The following is a 17,610-nucleotide window of genomic DNA, read 5'->3' as shown; positions in this document are numbered from 1 at the left end:
AGGACATGAGCCCAGTGTCCTACTTCCTTCAACTAGGTGCCATCTCCTAGCACATCTTAATAATGGTGTGACATTATGAATTCCTCAAGGGCTTAACCCATGATTACATGGCATTGAGACCCGACCATCCCAGGAGATGCCCTCTCTGTTTCTCATTCTTAGAGGTGTGCGTTACTAGTCTCCTGGGCATTCATTCTTGTTTTTGTTTGTTTGTTTGTTTTTCTACAGGTTACTATGTGTAACTTGGCTGCTCTGAAACTTGATTTGTAGACCAGGTTGGCCTTGAACTCAGAGAGCTGCCTGCTTCTGCCTCCTAGTGCTGGGGATTAAAGGTGTGTACCACCACTGACCGGCTTCCTAGGGCACTTCTTTTTCTTTTTCCTTTTCCTTTTCCTTTTCTTTTCCTTTTTCCTTTTCCTTTTCCTTTTCCTTTTCCTTTTCCTTTTCCTTTTCCTTTTCCTTTTCCTTTCCTCTTCCTCTTCTTTCTCTTTCTTTCTTTCTTTCTTTCTTTCTTTCTTTCTTTCTTTCTTTCTTTCTCTCTCTCTTTTTTTTTAACAGATCTTGCCTCAAGTTTATTTGTATACACAGCTTAGGACACTGGTCATCTGCAAATAGTGTGTGGGTAGGTGTGTCACAGCAGCCCATCTGTCTTCACATTGGCAGGTGCCTTTTCTATGGGGCCTTCACAAGGGCCTGGGCACCTTTGGGAGCCTAAGCTGGAGCTGAAGCCTAGGCCTTAGCTGGAGCTTTGGCCTCTGCCTTGGTTTGAACCTTGGGCTTTGGTTGGCAGAGCCTACACCCCTTGGTCATGTAGCTTCGAATCCACTTCCCAAGCTTGGGGTGAACAATGAAAGCCAGACAGCTGAGTCTGTGGCTGGGGCCCTTGGGTTTGATGGCCTGAGGCTTCACCAGGGCCTTGATGGCCTCTGCGCGCACACTCACTGTCTTTGCATTGTTGGCCTGCATCTTCTCCAGGCCTTTCTTGTGCTTCTTGGCAAAGCACATGTTCCTCAGGAACTTGGGGTCAGCTCTCTTGAGAAATTCCTATCTTTGTGACCAAGATTTCTCAATGCCATTTCTGTGCCATTTTCGGGACTGGTTGTGTGTGGTGTGGTTCTTGGACTTGGTCATGCCTGCATGGTAACCCGCAGCACCTGGGACTGAAAGAGAAAGAGTCCTAGGCATGTCTTAATCCAGTCATGTTGACAATCAAAACCAACTGCCATATGTACACTGATAATGTCAAAACAATGTTAGAAAGACATGTCGTGAAATGTCAACCTTCTGTTTACATTCATATCATCTGTTAACAGATTCAGAAAGGTCCTGTGTTTCTTTATTGTGCCAGCCTAACAAACCCTATACTTTCTATCTATCTCTTCTACCTCTGTAAGAAAGGTCCCTTCTGTTGAGGCATTTTGTAATAGCTAGAGGCTCTTCCTCACCATGACAAAATACTTCCCAACTACCTTGCATGAACTGGGTAGCTACAATTCAAAGGACAAAAGCACTTGGCAAGAAGTCTTATAGTCGGCTGAGTACGGGAATGACCATTAGCCATCCCAACACGGATGGAAGAGGATCAGGAATTCAATGTCATCCTTGGCTGTGTCTAGAGAGTTTGAGACAATCGCAGGTTACATGAGACACTGCCTCAACCAACTAACTAACCAGCCAGCCAACCAACTAGTCAACTAGCCAATTAATCAATCAACCATCTAACCTACCAACCAGCCAGCCAGCCAGCCAGCCAGCCAGCCAGCCAACCAACCAACCAACCAGCCAATATAAAAGAAGCTGTATAGTTCAGTAGCTGTTGGAGTATTTGATGCTCAAGTGTTTAAAGAAATAGTTAACAGTGGGAAAGAGACTCACAGTGTTCAAAGCATGTTGTCAAATTTACTATTGATTAAGAGTCTATATGCTGGGCCAAGGGTCAGAGTCTCCTACCTCCCACCCCTTAGTTTGGTCCCTGTAGTTTTGTGGCCCTTATGCTGAAGGGGAAGGGAATGGACTACAAGAGCAATTTGTTTGAATACACCCATATCCAGGAGTTAACTCGTTAGTGCTCTACATGGTCTTTAAGCTATGCCCCTTTGGTTATGCTGTGGAGAGGCTGGGGTGATCAAAGGCTGGGGATAATTGGGACCTAACATGAATCTGAGGTGTAAGACTTTAGGAAGGAAGGATGCCCACTGCCAGAGGGGAAGCTGGACAAAATGTGGGGGAGGGACAGGACAGGCTATGAGGGGCCAGGGGCTCCTGGGGGCACAGCCCCAGCTCAAACAGCCTTACTTTAATGTAGCCTGTTCTGTGTCACCTGTCTTCAGCTCCAAAGTAGGACACATGGGAGAGGTGGCTCCCAAGACTGACCGGCATGTCTCCTACTTCCAAGGGTGGGAGTTTCTGCCGTGGCAGGAGTATTCTCTGCAGACCTGAGATGCTGTCTCGGGGCTATATCCTGTTCACCTCAGCCTGAGACAGGATTGGCTACACGGCCAGAAAATCATCAGAAAAACATTGTCCAGGGTATTTGTTATATTGTTTATGGCTTGTTTTAAAATAACTTGACATGGAGATGAGAGTTTGACAGATAACAATAGAAAAACTTACGGCTTTCCTTCCAGTAGTTGGTGTGTGGACCAGCCTGTGAGGCAGTGCTCAGCAGTCTGTTCTGACATTGCCCTGAGTGGTGAGCGCTGGACCTTTCTTCAATCTCCTTAACTGGCATGTCTCCTTAACCTAGTGCCTGGCACGAGTGTGAACAATTACTCTCTACCGTGTGCTTCGAGACAGGGTTTCACACTGAATTTAGAGCTGACTAGTTCAGCTAGCCTGGCTGGCTGGAAGCCTCAGAGACCCTATCCTCCCATCCCCTTTCAGATCCAGGGCTACAGATGTATGTGGGCATATGTGGCTCTCTTTCTTAGGTGCTGGACATTTAAACTCAGACCCTCGTGCTGGCGTGGCTAACACTTTGCCAGACTGAGCCCTCTCCCAGCCTCCTCCCTTCTCAACTGTTCAGTATTTAAATGTAGTCCCATTTTCTGACTTAGGGGAATTTTGTAGGATATGATTGTTTGCCAAAGGAATTGAAAAACCCAGTGGGTTTAGGTCACCACAGTCATGCTGCTGACACTCTACACAGTCTACGCTCTACTCTGCGGTAGGCACTAATCACACGTCTCTGAGTAAGATTGATGAAAACCTCTGCTCCACTGGAGACAAACGAAAGCAAAGATCATCAGGTAACCGGTGACATGCACAGTGTAGTGTTCTCGTGAACAGTTTGAGGCCTCTGAAGAAGCAATACTGCCGGTTAGGGGGGGGGGGAGGCAGGGGGCGGGGAGAAGGCATGGGGGAGGAGCTTGAGGTAGCTGGTCACCTTGCACTCCTGCTTGGTGTCATTAAGCTGAGAAATTAAGCACAAATGCTGTTGCTTGGCTCGTGTCCTCGTTTTTTTTTTTTTTTTTAATTCATTTCAGTCGGGTTGATAACAATGGTTAAACCACCACAGTGGGTAAGTTCCACAGAGAAACCTCAGTAGAGAAGATAGGCAGAGGAGACAGGAGGGGGGCAGGGGCAGGGGCAGGGGCAGGGGCAGGGGCAGACTAGAGAGGCCAGTCCTTCCCAGGAGCAGTAGATACCGTATCACCAGCTTATGCTCAGTGCCATTCATCACCCAAGAGAAACATGGCTTCGTTGGGTCATCAGTGGCCCCAGTGCTGCAACAGGAATGGACACTTTTGCCCTACTGAGAAGCAAGGATGCTTCACAGCACGGAGCGTCTCCAGAAGCCTTAAGTTGGGAGCCAATGGAAAGAGACTCCCACTGCTCAAAGATGGAATAATTTGAGCATCTGCAATGGATTGAAATAAATCAAATATTTTAAAATCCCTGCGTTTATAATTATATCAGGGGGAAAAAAACCCTCTCACAGGTCACCTTTACGGGTTGCTAGGGAACCAGCTCATTTCTCTGAAGACTAGCTTAAAAAGGAAAAGAAACAAGCATTTGTCTTTTCTATATGAGCGGTATTTTGAGGTAGCTAAACTGTTGTTGAGGGAAAGGTCTCCTTTTAGAAACAGTGCAGCTAGCAGATGAAGGAGGAACGGGAGAGGGACGAGGAGCCAAGATTCCACCATCGTAGCAGCAATGCATCTGAGAAATGTATGTCAATAGCAGGCAAAGTCACTGGAGGGTCATGGTGGCTCTATGCTGGGTGGACCAAGCTGGCAAGACCTGAACCCTTTGACTAATCTCAATATCGCAAAGGCAAGACAAACAAATATGTGTTTCTGATGGAATACATCCAAAGGGCAGACCACCTGGGAACTATTACCAGGGAAATCAAACCTGGTGGATCAAAGTTCTAGACCTAATTGAACATTTCAGGCAATCCAGGGCTTAAGGAAACACGCTGAATGACAGACACCATGGGGGTGCAGTCAGCAAAATCTAGTGTGTGGAAACTCAACAGGACAGATGACCCAGTTTCTCCAACAAATAAATTAGAAAGAAAAAAAGAAAAGGAGGCAGGGAAGCTTGTAATGAAAAGAGACCCAGGGGACATGATTAGCCACCTGCGGTGTGCGGCTCATGTGTGGATATTAATATAAACAAACTGAAAAAGAAAAGACAGGGCAAGGGAGATGGCTCAGTAAAAAGTGTGCCTCACAAACATACAGACCTGAATTCTAACCCCAGCACCCACATACAAAGTGGATTGCAGCAGTGTGAAATTGAACGCCCAGGACTGGGAAGGAGGATACAGCCTGGGGTCTTGGTGGTTACCTAGTCTAGCCAATCTTCGAGCTATCAAGTGATCCTGTCTCAAAAACAAGGTAGAGAGCAAGTAAGGAAGACACCTGACATTGCTTTGACTTCCAGCCTACAAACACACACACACACACACACACACACATGCACGTACGAATGCATGCACACGCTCAAAATTACTGGGTAAATTTTCTACATTAATTGGGTTTTTGTAATATTAAGGAAGTTTTAGGCATGATAATGATATTGTGGCTATGTTTCTAACAGAGTCCTCAGTTTTAGAGATACCATTCCAAAGAATGTGTGAAAGAAATAAGAGGACTCTGGTATCCTTCTCCAAATGGTCCAGTGAGGCTCAGGGAGGATGGAGAGGATGGAGGAAGCAGGGTTTCCACAGTTGATAACTGTTGAGGTCAGTGACATTATTTTCTATTTAGTGCGTATTTGAAATCTTGCATAATGCCAAGTTAGAAAAACAAACAGCAGAATGTGGAAGGCATCAACCGCACATTGGGAACCAGAGGAAAGCTTTCCTATGATAAATCACGTAATGGTCCCTATCTTCCAACTTCAGGGTTGGTCATCTTTTAGCACAGCTTTTCTCTTGGTAGCTATTTATTGAAGGTCTCTTCTACCATAGGCAGAAAACTGGGATTCGTCTTGGAATCTGATTTGTTGAAGTGCCGATCGACTCTCCAGGTCTCTCGACAATAACCAGGTGTTATGGGACAACACTTTTTCTGGGGAGATGCTACACATATGTCTACTCACTCCAGAGAGGGAGCATGACATACCAAGGTATGGGTGTCACTAAAGTCCATCTTGATGAAATAATGAGTTTTGTTGGGGTTAATTACAAAAGTATAGGTGAGGGGTTACTTACAGAAACAGAAATGACTCAAAGACGGCTGTATCACCAAAGCCCACCCTGGCAAGGCTGACAGCTCTCTCGAGCTGGGAACCTGGCGCACACTGCACAGCCTGTGTATAACTCAACAAACTAACAAGTGTCCCTTCCAAGTGACTTGGTTGCCTCTTCTAGGCAGCTTGTCTGATTTCTGCTTCTTCCAGGCAGCTCTGGTGTCTTCCCTGCAGCTTGTCTTGTCTGAGAGTGATTCTCAAGGGCTTTGTTGCTTACTCTTGGAGGGAGAGGCCTAGTGAATCTGTTCAGTTTCAGGGACTTCCTGATTCTGTTTTGAACTCTTTACCCCCCACCCCCCTGCCCACCAAGTATCCCTGAAGAATAGAATGTTTCCACCAGAGAGGCATCTGTTGTGTATCTCCAAGGCACTGCATGAAGCCAGGAGACAGGCATGCAGGGCTTCTGTGTCATTCTCTTCCCTCTCTATACTGGCTGGTTTTGTGTCAACTTGACATAAGCTAGAGTCATCAAAGAGAAAGCAGCCTCAGTTGAGGAAATGCCTCCATGAGATCCAACTATAAGGAATTTTCTCAATTAGTGGCCAATGGGGAAGGGCCCAGTGCGTTATGGGTAGGGCTATCCCTGGGCTAGTGGTTCTGGGTTCTATAAAAAAGCAGTCTGAGCAAATCATGAGAACAAACTAGTAAGCAGCACTCCTCCATAGATTGTGCATAAGCTCCTGTCTCCAGGTTCCTGCTCTGTTTGAATTCCTGTCTCAACTTCCTTGAGTGATGAGCTGAATAAATCCTTTCTTCCCCAACTTGCTTTTTAGTCATGATATTTCATGGCAGCAAATAGAAACCCTAACTAAGTCACTCTCCTAGCATCCTGTCTGGATATCCCTTCATTCCAGGTGCACAGACAGGTAAGCTGTGCACTGTGTAACTCTAGAGTCCTGCAGGATGGCACCTCCTGGATTTATGCAGTGTGGCAGCACCCAGGGGGAGCCCAGTCTTTTTGTGGCATCTCTGTGTTTGGACTGCTCTGTCCTCATCCAGGCAAGACCCTGACTTTTCTCCCTGTTAAGGTTAGTGGAAAATCATGGCTTTCAAACATTAGTCTTCAAACTTGTCTAGTATTTCCAACACTGTCATTCCTCAATAGCAGTATTTCTATATTCGAGTATACTGGCAAACCACTTGGAGGATTCAGTAATTTAACAAAATGAAAAGTTGATGCCTGGTCTAGTGTAGGGCTTGGGAAGCACAGGCATTTTGTCCCTTCTATTTAGCACCTCTATTATCATTCGAAGTCTATCGCTGGGGGCAATGGAAAAAAGGACAGAGAAGTGTCATTATCCAAGTGACCTCTGTTCAGAGGTGACAGACATCATCTGCTGCCACTGTCCATCTGTGAGGGCAAGGAAAGGAGCAGGTGTCATGATGCTGACCAGCTGCCAGCTGCCCTCAGCTGTCTCCAAGTGTGGACAGTGCTTCTTCCATGGGATGCAACAAGGCTCTCTGTTTAGGAACCCCGGCACCAACAGTAGGAACCCCTAGTCTCTCAGAGAAGCAAGGCATAGTGCTTTTGTTATGAAGCGTCCACCACAAAGGCTCATATTTTGAGGACAGGTGGTGCTATTTGGGAAGACTTGGGATGCTTTAGGGGATGAGATGCAGACAGAGGAAGCAGGTTGGTCTGTCAGGACGCTTGGGGTTATCTTTTATCCTGCCCACCCTGCTTTCTGTTCACCATAAAGTGACCAAACCGCCTCACCCCATGCCCCTGCTATGCTGTTCTTCCCAGCTGTCTAGGCACAGTGAGAGGCCACCAACTGTGGACTACAACCTCTGAATCCATAAGCCCTTCTTGCATTGAGTTGTTCCTTTTGGGTATTTTGTCAATATATTGGAGGCCTTTCTGGAACCTCTGCAACTCTGTGAAGTCAGACTGCTTCCTCTCCCACCACGTAGAGTCATTCTCAGAATGATATCATCTGGACAGGGAGGAAGTGGGCATATCCTTTTTACTAATTGGAGGTTCGGGGAATTTTCATCTGAGGGAGGAAATCCTTGCATGTGCTCCCCATTTGGGCAAGTCCATGGGAGTCACACATAAAATATATTTTTTCCTTGTGTGCCATTTTCTAGGTAGCAGATCTTCAGGTTGGCACATTTAAAGAATCCCGGAAGCCTTCTTTCTAAAAGCCCACAGTGAAGTTTGCAGTAGTCAGGGCTCTCCAGAGTAGCAGAGCTGTTAGGGTGTGTATAGAGAAAAGCATGTTGGCAGAACTGTCTCACATGCACTGGGAGACTGACATGGCCACAGTTTTCAGCGTGGGACTGCTCAGGAAGAGTCAATTCAATTCTGCTCTCCAAATTCAGGGGCTGCCAGACTGGAAAACTCCCTTCATCCCAAGGAAAGTTGGTCTGAGTTCTCCCCAAGCCTTGGGCTGACTGAGCAAGGCACCCTAACTAGGAAGGACCAGCTATATGTGCTTGTTCTAGTCCATCGATTTAAGTGTTAGTCTCATCCAGAGACCTTCAGAATACGAACGAAGGTTGACCATACCTTTGGATAGTCCAGGTAAGCTGGAATCAACCGTATCTTAGAATCACTCAAGCAAATAAATAGAGTTAGGAACTACCATTTTAAGAAAATCTCACCACTCCGGTGTTCTCAGCACATCATTGACACTTTCAGGGGCTCTAAGCCAGATCCTCTCCTAGCTTGCTTCCCCTGGTGACCTGTAGATTAAGTTAAATCACGTTCTTCCTATAACTTCCATGGATACTTCACTGAAGAAATGCAGGCAGGACTTTTCAACTCTGCTTTCGTAAATGTTAATGTTAAAGCATTATTATATACCTCTGGGAAATTTTAGAAATTTACAACCAGCTCAGGGATGTTGCTTACTCAAAACTTTACCTTACCTTGAACAAATGGCGTGATCGGCGAAGGGCTAATTGTCATGTGTTCATGCTATGGCTATGGCCGGCTTCTGGTGCTCATCTTGGAGCAGCTCCCCACCAGATGAACTCTGCGGACCTCACACTTACACCTCCCGCTTTGCAACTCTGCAGTGAGGAAACAGCTCTGGGCGCAGGCCTCATTAGTTAATGGTGTGAGCACACTGCTCCTCTCTTAGCCACTAATGTTGAAGTACTGGCCAGGCCTGGAGGCAGCACAGCACAGGCTTCCCTGGCTGGATTGCCCCTTAGCTCGGATTCCCCTTGCTTTCACACAACATCGCACATGTAGAAGTCAGAGGCGGCCTGGGGAAAGGGCTTCCTCCTCCTGATTATTTTGAAGGCTGCCTCTATTTGTCTTTGAGGTCTGCTCTACCCTATCTCTTTCCTGGTTTTGTCCTTATTTTTCCTTTCTTCAGATACATGAAGGCTGATGCTTGGTGTTGAAACTCTTCCCTCTGCTCCTTTAGACAAGTTGATTTTCCTCTGCAGGAAAAAGCTTTCCAGCCATGGTTTGGCAGTGCCCCATGCCCATTTGCCACACCGCACCGCTGCCTCCCTGCCCTAGAAAGGAAGGCTGTTCAGTTGTGAGATTTCAAAGGATCTCAATGGGTCAGCAATGCTGTGTTAATATAAAGTGAGATCATTCAGGTTGTGTCTCACTGCTTTCAGGAGGGTCCCTGAAATGCTAGTGAATTGGCCAAACAGCAGTTGCTCCTGGGGTCCTTGCCCTCACACCTGACCCCAGAGCCCGGAAGGAATGTGATACGGATGCTTTCTAGCAACCGCTTTCTTGTCCGCCCACAACTTAAACCCTAAACTTCATACAAAAGAAATTAGTAGATTGTATTGAGTTATAAAGAAAAATTAAATATGAACTTCTGCAAGTAAATGGATAGAAGAAGAAAAGATTATACCGAGTTAGGTAACCCAAACCTTGAAAGACAACATTGTGTGTTCTTCCTCATCTGAGGCTCCTAACTCCCTATCGTCAGATGTGAGCAAATATCCTGGAGGAACTTCAGACACCAGGAAAGTAATAAGGAACTGTTGATGGGGCCGTGGGGTTTGTGAGCAATAGACAGAACAACAGCAAGGTACAGGTCACCTGATCAGGGATATGGGACCAAAGGGGCTATCTAGTGAGGGAGGGGTGGGGGGAGAGGGGAGGGGAGAGATACAAAAGGAAGGAAGAGAGTATAATAACATTAAGGGTATTTGAAAAGTCATAAGAAACCACACTATTAATTATATTTAAAAGCCTAAAGTATAAGTCTATGTATAGATATACATACATAGTTTAAATGAAGTTTTCTCATCTGATAACGCTCCTTCCAAGAGCCATAGAGCATTTAACAAAACCCCAACATCAGGTATGAGAAGCCTGCCTTTCTTTCTCTCTCTCTCTCTCTCTCTCTCTCTCTTGCTTGCTTGCTTTTTTGCTTTTTTTTGTTTTTTGTTTGTTTGTTTGTTTGTTTGTTTTTGTTTTTTGAGACAGGGTTTCTCTTTATAATCCTGGCTGTCCTGGAACTCACTTTGTAGACCAGGCTGGCCTCGAACTCAGAAATCTGCCTGCCTCTGCCTCCTGAGTGCTGGGATTAAAGGAGTGTGCCACCACGCCTGGCTTTTTTTTTTTTTTTTTGAGTTGTTGATCAAGGCTATTTAAGAAACTCCCCCAATTACAAGCTATTGGTATTTCCCTGGTTAAACCAAAGCTAGGAGAGAAGACCCTGTCGCTGATGTCATGGTGCACTTTAGACACAAGACCCCGAGGCCCTTGAGCTGGAACTGACATGAAGTCTCTTCCCTGAGGACTAGCTTTTATGGTACCATAAGATACCACGAAAACTTCCATATGAGAGACCCAACAGTCCTACCTAGCTATGATGCCAATGAACCACATCAATGACCAGCGTGGCACAGTAACCCTAAGGCTGAGGTATCGATACGTACACCTCGGGGGTAACCAACAGCTCTCTAATTGAACTTAAGGTCTGGACTTTAGGTCTTTCCACCTAGTGCTGGAAACCTAACCAATTATCTGGGGCTAGTGAAGTTATGGGTCTTGGAGGAGAACCTACATCCACCCACTACTAAACCAACACAATCCCTAACAACAGTCTATAAACATTTGTCTTTATGCCCACAGGTAAGTGTAGTTTTCATCCCTTATCAAGGAAACTTCTCTTTGCAGCAGAGACTACTGTAGAAAACCACAAACAACCAAAAGGCAGAGTTGGGGATCCCAGTCTCAATGGATGCATCTACAAAACACTCCTGTACCTAAGGGTCAGGGGACACTGTGGAAGAGGGGACAGAAGGATTGAAAAAGTCAGAAGCCAAGGAAGATTGCTCTGAGTTTGTGTTCCCTAGTAATGTCAGAAGCTACACTCAGGCATTCTTGCTAACATGACTGCCTGAGTATGAGCTGAACAAGGACAACAGAATACAGATGGAGGAAAGCCCTCGAGGCTTCAACCCTACATGAAGAACTACAGGCAACTAAGGAATGCTGAGAGGGAGGGAAATAGTCTTCTCCAGGGAAGAGCACACAAACTGATTATCCTACACCAAATGGTCATCTCTGCAAACATACACAAAAGTCACATTTATACAGACTCAGCAGGCTGTATTTCTGTACTTAGGAATACGTATATATTTATAAAAGGCCATGAATTGGAAAGAGAGCGAAGAGGAGTATATGGGAAGGTTTGGAGGGATGAAAATGATGTAATTATACTGTAATTTCAAAAAGTAAAAGAGGTAATTAAAAATAAATGAAGTTAGTAGATTAAATTAAAGCCTGTTTTAAAAAAACAGATCGCTTCAATCCAAAATTACTCTTTTACTGTCCACAGCATGTCCTTCTGCTGAGTTTGAGTTCTAGGGTTCCCCTGGAACTTTCTCTGTGCTGGGTGGGAAGATGCCTGGGACAAGGCTCTTGCTCTGAGCAGCAAGAGCCTCAAGCTCACTGTGCATCTGTTTCCCAGGGGCCCTTGTGCCCAGAAGGTTCCCACTGTGTAACTGTGAGCAGGGCTCTGAGAACTGGTGTTTCTATCTGACAACGCTGCCTGGACAGCTCAAAGTGGCCAGAGTGTTGCCTCTGGTGACCATTTCCATGTCCCAATCTGAGTTACAGAGAGTACAGTCCAGTATGCAGAGCAGAGTGGTATATACCTCCTTCACTGTGGTATATAGTTTCCTTCACTAATACAGCTCAAACCCGGGATGTTGTGAATTTTTAAAATTCTTTATTTTATTTTATGTGTGTGAGTGTTTTGTCTGCATGTATGTATGTACGCCACGTGCATGCCTGGTGCCCATGGAAGTCAGAAGAAGGAACAGAACATAGTTAATGTAAGCTTAGATAATGTATGTAAGTTACTATATAATCTGAGATACCATACATAAAACCATGTGCAACCACTGCTTCATGAAACAGGCTTAAAAAACAAACAAACAAACAAACAAACAAACTGAAACTGGCATTTAAAACTGCCATTCCTCCCCCGCCCACCCCCTGCCATCCCCCCCCCAAACCATCTTGAGAGACAATCTTCCAAGACCCTCCCCTTATCCCTTCCTCTGCCTTATTTGATGGAGCTTCTGAACTCCTCCTAGCTCTTCCCTCATGACTCAGGGCTCTTGCTTTGAACCTGAGTGACTGTACTGTCCATGTACCTAGGATGACCTAATGCGGGGCTTTCCTGATATCTACCCTCTTGACTCTCTGCCCATTAGCATGCCCACAGCCTCTGGTCACATGCCCATAATAGCACTTCACACACTGAGGCAAAGCTATTTGTTTATCCAACTCCTTGGCCTGGAACCCCCTTGCTGGGGCAGGGCCAGGTTCCCAGGTAGCTGCCGCACAGTGACACTGTCTGGGTCCTACTTGATGGCCGCACACCCAGCACTTGGCATTTTATGCTTATTCATTCAGACAGACATGGGCATGTGTCCACAGCTGAGTGCTGAAGTGCCGATCTATTTTAGCCTTCCAAGACAGCCAAGGACAGAAACTGCATTCCTCCTTAGACTGGAGGATGAGTTTTAGTTAGCACAAGGGCAGGAAAGGATCTCCTTTCTGGTATAGTTTCAGCCCATTCTCTTTCTTCTTGGCCATTGGTGGGGTTGTTCGGTTTGCTTTGATTGTGGGTTCATTGAAGCCAAAGGAGCCAGTGTACAAGTACTCACCTTCTTCTTCTCCTTCTCCTCCTCCTCCTCCTTTGTTTCTCATTAAGGATGGCTATGAGCCACCATGTGGTTGCTGGGATTTGAACTCATGACCTCCAGAAGAGCAGTCAGTGCTCTTAACCGATGAACCATCTCACCAGCCCCAAGTACTTATCTTCAATTTAGTAGTGCTCTGTGTCGGTGTGTCGGTGTGTGTGTGTGTGTGTGTGTGTGTGTACATGTGGAGGCCAGATGTTGACATATGGCGCCTTCCTAAATTACTTTTATTTCGAGACTGATTCTCTTACTGAATTTGCAGCTTGTCAGTTCCTCTAAACTAGCAGGCCACTGAGCACCAGAGATCCTCTTGTCTTTACTTCTCTCCCCAGCTCTGGGATTGTAGGTACATCACTGTGCCAGGCATCATTTTTTTTTTTTTCTTTCTAAATGTGGGTTTTGAGGATCAAATTCGGGTCCTCATGCTTATGCCCTGTGGCTCTCCGTGCCCTTGTAGATTGTCTGATATAGGTCCTCGTGGCCAAAGAGAGCAGATGACAGATGGGGGGTTCGGAAGCCCATGAGTACGTACAGTGAAGAAGACACACCACTGGGACCAGCTTCAGGGAGGCAGATCAACTTCACCACTGCAATTCAAGGCTTGTATCATTTCGACAGGTGGGGTAGAAACATTCAAGATGGGCAAAGGAAAGGCTGAGGGCTTAGGGTACCAAAATGCCTCATTGGCATGGGGAAGCGCTTCACAAATCTCTGCTGCTAGCTGAATGGGTTCTTACGGGGAGATAGTTGAACCTGTAATCTAACTAAGGCTATGTGACATTCTGCAGGTACAGATGTGTATGGGGGCTTTGAATTCTTCAGACAAAGTCAGAGAGGGGAAGTCTTGCTAATGAAGGGTATCCTCCATATTGCGTCAAGCCCCAGAAGGCTATTCTTCAATGGGAGACATCGACCTTAATTAGCAGAGTTTTCCACAGTGCCTCAAGCATTTTCCAGATGCCCAGAGGTTTTGGTTTTGATTTTGGTTTTGATTTTAAGACAGGAACTATGTAGCCTTTGCTGGCCTGAAACTTCCTATGTAGATGAGGCTGGCCTTAACACATAGAGAGACACACCTGCCTTTGCTTCTTGAGTGACATAATTAAAGTCAGGCGCCACCATAGCCAGGCCTCCTCAGTACACTCAGTAACACTAGGAAAGTCACTCCAAGCACCTCTGTCACATGGGTCTTGATTCTGTATTAGGATAATTCTGAGCCTGATGGATTGTTCTACTTCACCTCTGTTGCTATGATTAAAAAAAAAATCTTGACCAGGAGCAACGTAATGGAGGAAGACTGAGTTAGTCATTGTTCTATTGCTGCGAAGAGACATCAGGCCCATAGAGATTCTTATAAAAGAAAGTATTTAACAGGGAGCTTGCTTGCAGTATAAGAGACTGACTTCATGATCACCACAGAATAGAACAAATGACCATCATTGTGGGGCACATGGTGGCTCACATGCAGGTTGGTCCACTGGCAGGAGAGAGAGAGAGAGAGAGAGAGAGAGAGAGAGAGAGAGAGAGAGAGAGCCTTTGAACAAGTGCATCCCTAGTGACACATCTCCTCTAACAAAGGCATGCTTCCCAATCCTTCCCAGACAAAGTATGCAAACACATGAGGCTATGGGGGCCAACCTCACGCAGACCCCCCCAAAGGGCTTCTATAGATCATAATTCCAGGTTACAGTGCCTCATCTTGGAGGCATTAAGGCAGAAGCTCAAACCCCCAGTCACATCCAAGTCCACAGCAATGCTTGAATAAACGCATCTTTGCTTGCTTGCTCTCAGCTGTCTTTTACATTTTTATATTGTTCAGAACCTCTGTCTAGGGAATGGTACTGTCCACAATGGATTGGGCTTTTCGACACTAATTACCAGTCACGACAATCTCCCCATATACATGCCCACAGGCAAACCTGGTCTAGACTACTCCTCATTAAGACTGTCTTTCCACATGATTCTAGGTTATGTCAAGTCACCAGTACACAGACTGTGTGTGTGTAGAAATGGCAGTAAAGGCATTTCTGGGACTCCTATTAGGAAGTGCTGGTCTCCTCTGCCTTGATCCCACAGGAGTTTCAGGGAGGGACAGGCTCTGTGAAGCTTTCCTGAATAATACTGTTGGTTGCTATTGACCTACCTCAAAGAGCATGTCTGGGTGACATATGGACATTTTACCCTTGCAGAGCATTGAAGAGACTGGCAGCTCATATTTATGTTTTGAATGTGAGCATCAAACTAGAAGCACTATTTTTGGCAAGTTGTGAGAACTCTAGAATGTGGGCCCTATTTGCCGCAGGGGAAAGGCCTTTGAAAGTTATACTTAGCCTCTGGATATTGTCTTGTTTGATGCTTCCTGAAGTTCAGATATGTGAAAGTTTCTGCCACCGGCTCTCTCTGCTATCATCTGGGCTGCCCCACCATGCCTTCCCTGCCAAGATCAGTTCAAACCCTCTGAAACTGTGATCCCAATCAGTCTTCTAGCACACATTCGGGTCACAGCGTGCAAAAGCATCTAATGATTCCCTTCCCAGCCGCTAGTCTGTCCTCAGCTTTCATCCTTGTGACTGGAACCTACTTCTCCATCTAGAACTGAAAAACACCATTATTATTATTATTATTATTATTAGTTATTATTATCATTATTAATTATTATTCTATGAGTATGTAACCTAACCCCAGTTGATGAGTTTATATGTACAACGTTTGCAATGTTTCTGGGAAAGGTTTTTCTTTCTAATGTTGGGGAGGGGGATAAGGAGACATGTTCCTCTTCCTACTTTTAGATACAGGTATATGGGGACCTAAGTCTTATACCTACTGGAATCTTCTTGTGACCACGAGGGACAACTCTAAGGGTAAGAACCAACAGGCTAGAGATGGTGTACTGGTTAGGTTTTTTGTCAACTTGACACAAGCTAGAATTATCTGAAAGGAAGGAACCGCAATTGAGACAATGTTTCCTTCCATAAAATCCAGCTATAAGAAGCCAGACAGTGGTGGCACATGCCTTTAATCCCAGCACTTGGGAGGCAGAGGCAGGCAGATTTCTGAGTTCGAGGCCAGCGAAACCCTGTTTCAGAAAAAAAAAAAAATCCAGCTATAAGGCATTTTCTTAATTAGAGATTGATGGGGGAGAGCCCACCCCATTGTGGGTAGGATCATCCCCAGGCTGGTGGTCCTGGGTTCTATAAGAAATGGAGCAAGCCATGAGGAGCAAGCAAGTAAGCAGCTCCCCTCCATGGCCTCTGCATGAGCTCCTGCCTCTCTGCATGAGCTCCTACCTCTGGGTTCTTGTCCTGTTTGAGTTCTTGTCCTGGCGTCCTTCAATGATGGATTGCACTATGGAAGCACACGGGAATAATCCTTTTCCTCGCCAGCTTGCTTTGGTTATGGTGTTTCATCACAGCAAAAGTAACCCTAACTAGGACATTGTCTTTGCTGGTATAGGAAAATCCTTGAAGCTCGGCATGGTGGCACAATTTTAATCTCAGCACTAGGGAGACAATTCTTCAAACACGGTCTCTTCATCTCAGGCGACTCTAGGTATGGCGAGCTAGCAATAAAAACTAACCTGGACGGCATCGGTCCTCTTGCTGCTCTCTTGATCTTGCCTTTCTTCCACAACAGTTTTGTGTCCTGGGTTTGGGGAGAAAATCCTGTCGTCTTGAATATGAAAATGCACAGAAAGAGAGGCAGCGTCATCCCTCGGGGGATGGTGGGCCACCGACGAGTGGCTTTAGTCGCTTTGTGAGCTTCATAGCAGGAGCTTTAGGTCACTCAGCACTTGCCCTGCTTGTTTGAGGGTGGAGGCTGTCATAAGGGTTGATTAAAGGATCTGCCCTTCTTGTGCCGCTGGCTGCTGGCATTCCTAACTAGAGTGCGCTCTTCTTCCGGGGCTGCTCATTGAACACTTGCTCCACAATGCTCTCCCCCCCACCCCCCAGCTTTTGATGCTGATCTGAAGGAATGCCTAAGTTGAAGTTGAACTTCCATGGGTTTTATTTCTGAGCTGAACTGGGGGACGGTGGCATGAGTTTTGCCTCAGTGCTCTGAAAAATCAAATCTAGACAGCTGACAGATTTCCTCTTGTGTGAGTACAGACATTTGCCAAACATGTTCCAGAATTAAAATGTCAGGAATGATTTGGGAATCAAGAATCTTCAGGGTCAATTAATGGGCGTAAGCTTGGAATCTAGTCTCTCTGAGACAATTCATTTTTCTCTGATAGAAGAAATAAAAATATGTAGATATTAAATTATCATTCAATTTTAATTAACTCATCATTATTCTTAGCCTGACTCCAAACTCATTATCCTCCGGTCTCCACAACCAAAAAGCTAAAATTGCAGACCTGTACCACTATGCCCAATTTGTATGACATTTTAAACTTAATTTAGTGTGTGTGTCTGTCCAGTAGGGTTTGTGGAGTACTGAGGGTCTGAAGATAAAGTTCAGGTCTAATTTGAATCTCAAAAGTTTTCAAAAGAGCTGGGCTTGGTGGCACATGCCTTTAATCCCAGCACTTGGGAGGCAGAGGCAGGTGGATTTCTGAGTTCGAGGCTAGCCTGGTCTACAGAGTGAGTTCCAGGTCAGCCAGGGCTACACAGAGAAACCCTGTCTCGAAAAACCAAAAAAAAAAAGTTTTAAAAAGAATACCTTTTTTTTATATCTTCTTTAACAAGTTCACACATACAATGTATCTTTATTGTAGCAACCTCCACCTCTTCCCTCTTACTCTCTCTGGAAGGACTCCAACACCTC

General features: G+C 45.6%; 1 protein-coding gene and 1 pseudogene across 1 annotated transcript in view; one reads left to right on the top strand and one right to left on the bottom strand.

Annotated features, from left to right (window-relative positions):
* Positions 1 to 672: 672 nt before the first annotated feature.
* Positions 673 to 1,131, bottom strand: LOC147001897 (large ribosomal subunit protein eL29 pseudogene; annotated as a pseudogene).
* A 4,326-nt stretch (positions 1,132 to 5,457) lies between these two features.
* Positions 5,458 to 17,610, top strand: part of Kpna3 (karyopherin subunit alpha 3) — a 91,206-nt gene continuing 79,053 nt past the window's right edge. The window contains exon 1 of the mRNA XM_029469010.2: positions 5,458 to 5,577. The gene's annotated coding sequence lies outside the window, so the exon portion shown is untranslated. The remainder of the gene's footprint in view (positions 5,578 to 17,610) is intronic.

The sequence above is a fragment of the Mus caroli genome, unplaced genomic scaffold (assembly GCF_978045245.1).
Source record: "Mus caroli unplaced genomic scaffold, Mus_caroli_1 scaffold_12, whole genome shotgun sequence".
NCBI lineage: Eukaryota > Metazoa > Chordata > Mammalia > Rodentia > Muridae > Mus > Mus caroli.
Note: the sequence above shows the minus strand (reverse complement) of the source record. Positions and strands in the feature narration are given on the sequence as shown.